At 42.5% G+C, this 8515-nt stretch overlaps 1 non-coding gene across 1 annotated transcript; it reads left to right on the forward strand.

Annotated features, from left to right (window-relative positions):
• Positions 1 to 567: 567 nt before the first annotated feature.
• On the forward strand, positions 568 to 674 carry LOC111764372 (U6 spliceosomal RNA). Its single transcript, XR_002796997.1, has one exon. It is a non-coding gene; the product is annotated as a U6 spliceosomal RNA (small nuclear RNA).
• The last annotated feature ends 7841 nt before the right edge of the window (positions 675 to 8515 follow it).

Genomic DNA, 8515 nt, shown 5'->3' on the forward strand with positions numbered 1-8515 from the left:
TTTTAAACAGTTTTCTTAAACAGTTACCTGTACATATTTAAAAGCACATCCTATTTAAAATACATGTTTTATTACACATGCCTATTATTTAAAATGCTTATTTTCTGGGGTGCATACAATTTCAAACCACACAAAAAATACTTATTTAAAAGCACATATTATTAAAATAATATATTAGTTTAGATTGTACTGCTTTTCCCACTGTCATAGTCCAAGAAGCAATTTTTTTAATCCAAACATCCCACAAATTTTGGGCAGGAGTGAGTTCTTGGGTCAATTGACACCACTTTCAGGAGCATGTCACCTGCCCAGCTGGCTGAGTAGTTTGAGACCCAACACTTTCAGGATGGAAATTTTATCCAAAGCTACAAGTACATATTGCCCTCCCCTTAGGCAGTCTCTCTTTTTTTTTTCATTCCTCCTTTCATGTCCATTTGCAGTCTCTACCACAGAACAAATGACTGCCTTGGTTTTGAAAGTGATCATTAAAAGGCCTGTTCAGGAGCGGGTGTAGCTCCCACATGTGAGGTCCTGAGTTCAATCTCCAGTACCTCCTAAAAAAAAAAAATGCTCGCTTCAGCGGCACATATACTAAAATTGGAACAATACAGAGAAGATTAGCACGGTCCATTTGCAAGGATGACATGCAAATTCATGAAGCGTTCCATATTTTTTCTCGGTGGGTAGAGACCCAAACAATAACCAAGAGAATATTGAATTCCCATCCTGGGAAGTCCTCCTACATTCTCTAGTAGAGTGACAAGAACCCCCTGAGTACATGGGCAGTGCCTAGTGAAGGAAGACAGACCAATACACCAGGCCCTTGATATTGATGGTTGTACTTATGAACCTTGTACTTGTGAAATTGGAAACTTAGCCTAATATTATGTACTGCCTAAGAGTTACCTCCTGAAAGCCTCCTTGTTTCTCAAATATGGCCTCTCTGTAAACCAAACTCAACATATAAAGGCATTACATCCCCCCCCCTGCCCCCGCTTCCCCAGCGTGGGACATGACTCCTAGGGATGAGCCTCCTTGGCTCCAAGGGATTATTGCCAAGTGCCAATTAGTGATGCATTTGGAAAAAGGCCTTGACCAAAGGGGGCAAATATTAAATACAAATGAGTTTTTATGGCTAAGAGATTTCAAAGTGAGTTGGGAGGTCATTCCAGAGGTTATGCTTATGTAAGTCTCAGCAGGATCTCATTGACTGCCACAGTAAACAGTGTCTCAAACAGAAGCATTCCTGAAGGCTCTAGAGACATCTAGACACTACAGTATAGGCAGGGCAGACAATCTCAGGAATTCGGCACCCTGTCAGTGGGCCTTACTTCGGAATAGATGCTCCCCAGTGTAGCAGGAAATTATAATTTCCCTACACATGCCCCTTTTATTTGAACCTATAATTAGCACTATGCTCATTAAACATACATCCCAGAGAGTTAAATCTTCAGTCTGTCCATATGCCAGTTGAGCCCGGAATCTCAGCAAAGTTGCAACACCTACTCTCCAGTTCATTGGACTCACCCAAGGCAACTACAAAAGGATGATGATGGACAATGCCCATCCAAAAAAAACCAGAGTATCCACAACTGTAAGCAAGACAGTCCATCCACTTGCCCCATGGGATCTAACCCTCCTCTCAATCAGAAACAGTGGGCATCACCATTCCAATATCCTGAAGATTGATGAGAAATGAACAAACTTAAGTGGGGAATGTAACTATGGACTAAAGTAGACTGATTATTATTCGAGCAATGGGAGAATTCGTATTATTGATATAAAGGCAGTGGCTACCAGAGGTTCTGAGGGGATGGAGGGAAAGGCTAGGTGTAAAATGGGGCATTTTGGAGACATTGAAATTGTCCTACATGACATGCAATAACAGATACAGGCCAGTATACATTTTGTCAAAACCTATAAAATTGTGCAGCACAAAGTGTAAACCATAATGTAAACTATAGACAATGGTTAGTAGAAATGTTTCAAAATGTGTTCATCAATTATAACAAATGTATCACACTAATGAAAGACGTTGTTACTGGAGGGAAGTGTAGGACAGGGAGGGGGTGGGGTATATGAGAAGCCTTTATTTTTTTGATGTAATATTTATGCACCCTAATGCTTAAAAAATTATTTTAAATTTTTTAAAATAAAAATTAAAAAATAAATGTATAAAAAGGCCTGTTTACCTCATCATCCATTATTTGTATTGTAACCTGGAATAATTATCAAATCTTGGTTAAATTTCTTTACCTGCCTCCCTCCCTCCTTCCCTCTCCCCTTCCCTCCCTCCCTTTCTCTCTCTCTCTTCCTTCCTTCCTTCCTTTCTTTCTCTCTTTCTTTCTTTCTCTTTCTCTTTCCCAGTTCTACCAGGTGGCCTCTGTACATGTGGAAACTACCATTTCAGGTTAAAGAGTCTTCCCCAAACACCACTCTATTGTTCAAAATGAAATAATTGAGAGTGTCCTTGAATGCAAGAGATTTTGTCAGGACTCAAATAGAAGAAGACTGTCACTGGTAAAATGGATAAATCTATTGTGGAATATTCACAGAATGGAATAATATCCAGCAAAGAGAATGAACCCACTTCAACCACACATAACAGCCTAGAAGAACCTCACCAAGGAAATAATGAGCAAAAGAAGCCAAACACCAAAAAAATGACAACTTTATGCCATTTATCTAAAATATAAAAACTGGTCAGACCACTCTCATGTTAAAAGTCATGATAGCTGTTGCCTCTTGGGAATAAATGACTAGAAGGGAGAACAAGGGGAGGTGTGTGGGGTACCAGTGATGGTGAATTTCTTGATCTGGGTACTGGTTACATGGGTGTGTTCAGTTTATGAAAAATTCATCAAGATGTACAGGTATTGGGAAACAGACGTGGCTCAACCAATTGGGCTCCAGTCTACCATATAGGAGGTCCAGGGTTCGATGCCCAGGGCCTCCTGGTGAGGACAAGCTGGCCCATGCAGCAAGCTGGCCCATGCGGAGTGCCAGCCCATACGGGAATGTGGCCCCGCAAAAGAGAGCCGCCATGCATGGGAATGCCACCCTGCACAGGAGTGCCGGCCAACACAGAGAGCTGGCGCAGCAAGATGACGCAACAAGAGACACAGAGGAGAGAAAATAAGAAGATGTAGCAGAACAGGAACTGAAGTGGCATAAGAGAGTAATCACCTTTCTCCCACTCTGGAAGGTCCCAGGATTGGTTCTTGGAGCCGCCTCATGAGAATGCAAGCAGACACAGAAGAACACACAGTGAATGAACACAGAGAGCAGACAATGGGGGGAGCAGGGGGGAGAAATAAATAAAAATAAATCTTTTAAAAAAGGGATGTACACGTTTGATTTGTGTACCTTTTTTGTGTGCTATGTTTCAACAAAGCAGTTTATATCAGAAAAATCTAAGGTAGCTTCCTCTTTCTGAGCAGTAAGTGCGCTGCATAGCACTTGGGCACTAAGTGAACAGGCAGGGCTTGTGCCTACCTCCCCAGGGCCCTCAGTCTAGCAGGGTGGACAGATGATAAATACGAGAGTGCATAACGTTTCCATTTAGTCGTATACATGCTATTTAATTAATTTATTTAATTATTAAATCAATGTATGTGGGATAATGAGGGCTTATAAAGAGGGATGGGAGAGTCTGGTCCAGCTTCCCTGGAAAGGTGAAAGTAAGCTGAGACCTAAGCACAATGAGGAAGCTGGGGGTGGAGTGGGGAGAAAGATGTTTTCAGGTCAACAGAACTGTCAGAGGGAAGGCCTCCAGAGAGGGAAAGGGGTACAGGATGAGTGAAGAGAAGAGGGTCAGGGCAAGGCCCACTTCTCTATTTAAAAAAAAAAAACGAAACAAAAAAAAGCATAGAAAGTTCTAGAACGTTGAGAGCCAAAGTGACTGGATGGGACTTGCCTTTTGAAGGATTCCTCAGGCGGCAGGGTGAATGGAGAATGAATGAGACTAGGGCTCAGGAGACAGAAGCAGGGGTGTTTAGGAGGGAGAATTGTCAAGGATCTGTGGTGGAACCAACTGTCTATGGTTCTCCCACCCCTACCCCAATTTCTGGGATGGGGAGCTAGGAAGGTGATGCTGTGGTTTACCAAGATAGGGAGCAGTGGAGGAGGAGCCCCTAGAGGAAATAACCTCATGTGCTCAAAGTTGAACAGTTTGAGTCTGAGGTAGCTGTGAAAATAATAGCAATGCTAATAGCAGCTATCATGTACTTAGCACTTCTGTTGCTAAGCACTGTCCTAAGCAATTCACTTGTACTATCACGTTTGATCGGTGGCACAGCAACCCTATGGAGTAGGCATTATTCTTATTCTAGTTTACAAAGGAGGAAACTGATTTGAACCCAAATCTGGATTGAAATGCAGATCTGATCATCTTATTTCTTTCTACCTTTATATTTTTCCTACTACCTTTTCTTAAGGTAGATGTCATGTCATTTAGGATTAAGGTCAGCTACATGGCACAGAAAACCTATAATCATTGCTTGCCAAGAGAGATGTTTATTTCTCTCTCATGAAAAGATAGAAAAGTCTGGTGTGGCACTCTATGTCAGGGACCTGGTCTCCTTCTGTCTTGTTGTTTCAATATCTTAGGCACAAAATGGCTGCTCTAGTTCCAACCATCATGCTCACATTCCCACCAGCAAGAAGGAAGAAAAACAAGATCTTACCATTCCATATCTGTCTCTTTCCACTTGCCCTCAAACTCCATGCTTTCTAGGGTCTGTCTCCCCTACTAAATAAACTGCAAACGCCAAGAAATTGGGAGCTGTAGCTGTTCACCATTGTATCCCAGCTCAATAATTAGTTCTTGAATAAAAATGAATATTGGAGTCCAAGCAGTTCTGTAACCTTGAATACTTCTACTGCCTCTGTCTCTTACCTTCTGCCTCTGCTTACAAGTTCCTTCTCCCAGCTGGCGCCCACCCTTCTCCTGACTCGGTCTTTGAAATTCCACTGTCCTTCAAGTCCCAGGTATTTTTTTCACCTCCTCTAGAATGCACCTCACACCAAGCAGTTTAGAGCTCTGATCTCTGAGTTTCTTGGGGCCCCTTCTTCCCAGGGTCTCATGCAGTGGTAGTATTGCTGCTTTCAAGAAAAGACCTGTCTGCCTTTCAGATTCCTCAATTAGAAAAGGGAAAAGTCCAAGGTCACATGTATTACTAAAAGGAAACTAAACAATGTACCATGGAACTGTATAGCATAGTAAAACTGCATGCGAAAATGAATATAGGTAAAATTGCATATATAAGACCGTTTTTCTTTGAAGCTGAACAAATGTATGTTAATGCTACAAGATGCTAATATCAGACCAAAAAAACCATTAGGCTAAGTGAAAGAAACCAGACAGAAAATACTATGTATTGTATGATTCCACTCATATAAAATGTAAATATAAATCAATTTATAAAGATGAAATTAGATTAGTAGTTATGCAGGGCTGCAGAAGAAGGACTGCTAAGGGGTGTGGAGTTTTTCTTTTTGGAGTCATAAAATGGAAAATGGTTCTAAAATTTTTTGTGGTAATGAATGTACAACATTGTGATTATACTAAAAGCCACTGATTTCTGCACTAAGGATAGATCATATGGTATGTGAATATGCCTCAATAAAACTGCTTAATAAATAAATAATTGTGTAAGAATAGCCAGAAATAGCAGCTATGTTCAGCAGGGGAAACATCGAGAGATTGAAAGGGGAGGAATTTTCTTGTTTGTTTGTTTATTATTATGATTGAAATAATGAAAATGCTCTAATGATGATTAAAGTGATGAATGCACAACTATGCGATTATATGAAATACCACTGATTGTACACTTTGGGTGAATTGTATGCTTTATTAATACATATCAATAAAATTGATTTGTTTAAAAAAAAGAATGATAGAAAACTGGGAAGGAGCGGGGTGGGGGTGGGGGAAGTGGGGGAGGAAGTGGGTGGACAGGAAGGAGGTGTCAGTCTGAGAAGAGCAGCCCAAAATGAAGCTATAAAAGAGGAAAGAAACTTTCTGGGTATCAGTGAATTGGAGAATGCAGTATAAGGCTTCTAAGGTCAAAAGGCCCTGTTGGCTTGGGGCTGGCCTCAACTCCAGAATTGTTGAGCCTCCTTTTTTCCAGAAAGTTCCATTGAAATTCTGAAGGGTTTAACTAGCTAACAAACAAACAAATAAACGAAAGTGCAGGCAGCCCTGCTTTAGGCTTCCCTGAGGGAACAGTGACTCTGTCATTTCTCTTTGCTAACCAGGGAAAGAAGTACAATCCCGTCATTTTCAGGCAGGACCTTGCCGGATTCAGGCAGGCCTGGTGATAAGACTGACTGTGGAATACAAAGAAAACTTTCTCTCTAGCCTCAAAGGTCTTGCAACTTCGTGTCAGACAATACCTCCAAGTAGAGTGTGAGGAAACAAAGTGACCAGTGCATACAGAAGCACCAGAGCTAAGAGATAGGGCTGTCTTCTTCCTGTTATGTTGATAATTAAAGAACCCAGACGGGGAAGCAAATGTGGCTCAAGCAATTGGGCTCCCACCTATCACATGGGAGGTCCCTGGTTTGGTTCCTGGTGCCCCGTAAAGACAGCAAGCTGGTGCAATGAGCAGGTGCAGCAAGCTGACACAACAAGAGATGCAGGAAGAAAAGCGTAATGAGAGACGCAACAAAGTTGGGAGCAGAGGTTTTCAGTTCCCTCTAAAGAGGACAAACACGACAGAGAGCTGGTGCGACGGGCAGGCGTGGCAAACTGATGCAACAAGATGATGCAACAGGAGACACAAGAAGAAAAACACAATGAGAGGCACAACAAAGCAGGGAGCGGAGGTGGCTCAGGAGATTAGGCCCCTCCCTCCCATATTGGAGGTCCCGGGTTGGGTTCCTGGTGCCTCCTAAAGAAACAAAGAAGATGAAGAGACACAGCAAGTGCAAAACGATGAGAGGATGGGGAGAAATAAATCCATTAAGTTTATCTTTAATAAACAAATAATAGATAAAGAAACCAGACCAAGTCAGTCCAAAGTGGGCCGAAGGCTGAGGACACTTATTATGAACTAGTGTAAAAAAATAAAACAATTGGGTACTATCCTAAAGGAACTTACAACACCCCTGAGCAGGAAATGAGTGCCCTATCCTGTGCTGGGACAGAAAAGAAATGAGCAGAGACTCCCTTCTCGGCCTCTGGAAGTTTCACAGCATGTTTTTTGCGACGGCTTGAATTTGATTTCTTTGTGTTTTCTTTCTTATTAACCATGTTGGGGGAGGGGTTCTGAAAGGGCTAAAAGGGAGTAGGGGGAGAAAGGCAGGTTTGAGGGTGAAATCACAGCTCTGAGAGGAGGTAAGACTTGGAAAGGTTCACAAGTGTCAAGGGCAGGGGTTGGACCGAGGAACTGGAAATCAGGAGCCCTGGGGTGGGAGGGAGAAAGCATGTGGGAGGGCATATTTGAGGCCACCCAGCCTTGCTGCTGGGTGTAGAATGGCCTGAGTTTTTGGCTCCGATGGGGGTTTGGGCTTGAAAGTCTAAGAAGAGGGCAGTTCTGAGGGACAGTTTCAGTCAAATGAGGTTGATTTGAGGTGTCTTCGTTTCCCAACTGCTGAGGGTTGGCTTGAACAACAGGAATTTATTGGCACACAGTGTTGAGTCTAGAAGTCCAAAACCGAGGCATCAGCAAGGTGATGCTTTCTCCCTGCAGACTGGCGTTCTGGGACTGGCTGCCCGCAAGCCCTGGTCCTTGGCTTTTCTGTCACATGGCAATGTACGTGGCATCGCCCTCTCCTTTCTCCCCCAGTTCTATTGATTTCTGGCTTCCTCTCTCTTTTCTGGGTTTCATTCTGCCTATAAAAGATGTCAATAATCTGGATCAAAGCCCAGCCTGGCCACACCTTAACTAAAAATAACGTCTTCCAAAGGTCCTATTCCCAAAGGGTTCACATCCACAGGACTGGACTAAGAACATGTTTTTCTGGGGTATATAGTTCTAATTACCACAGTCTGCCCTCTGGACACCCAAAAGACTTGTTCTTCCCATATACAAAATACATCCATTCCATCATAATACCCCAAAAGCCTTAATGTAAAGTCCAAAGTCTCATCAAAATCAGCCTATGGGTGTGGTCTATCCTGGGGCAAAATTCCTCCTTTCTGCGTGGACCTGGGAAGCCTAGAGAACGAACTAACTACTTCCAATATACAATGGTGGGAAAGAAATTCAACAAACATTCCTATTTCAGAAGGGAGAAATTGGAAGGAAAACAGGGGGTCACGGGTCCCGAATAAGTCCAAAACCCAGCAGGGCAAACTCCATTACATCTCAAGGTCTGTGAGCCATATGTGGGGTTTTTTTGTTTTTTGTGGGTTTTTAAAAAAGATTTATTTATCTATCTATCATCTATCTATTTATTTATTTATTTATATCCCTCCTTCCCCTCCTCCCACCCTGCTGTTTTTTGCTGTCTGTGTTGTCTTGTCTAATCACTTTTTCTCCTCTAGGATTCACCAGGATTCCATCCTGGG

The sequence above is a fragment of the Dasypus novemcinctus genome, chromosome X, assembly GCF_030445035.2.
Source record: "Dasypus novemcinctus isolate mDasNov1 chromosome X, mDasNov1.1.hap2, whole genome shotgun sequence".
In the NCBI taxonomy this organism is placed as follows: Eukaryota; Metazoa; Chordata; class Mammalia; order Cingulata; family Dasypodidae; genus Dasypus; species Dasypus novemcinctus.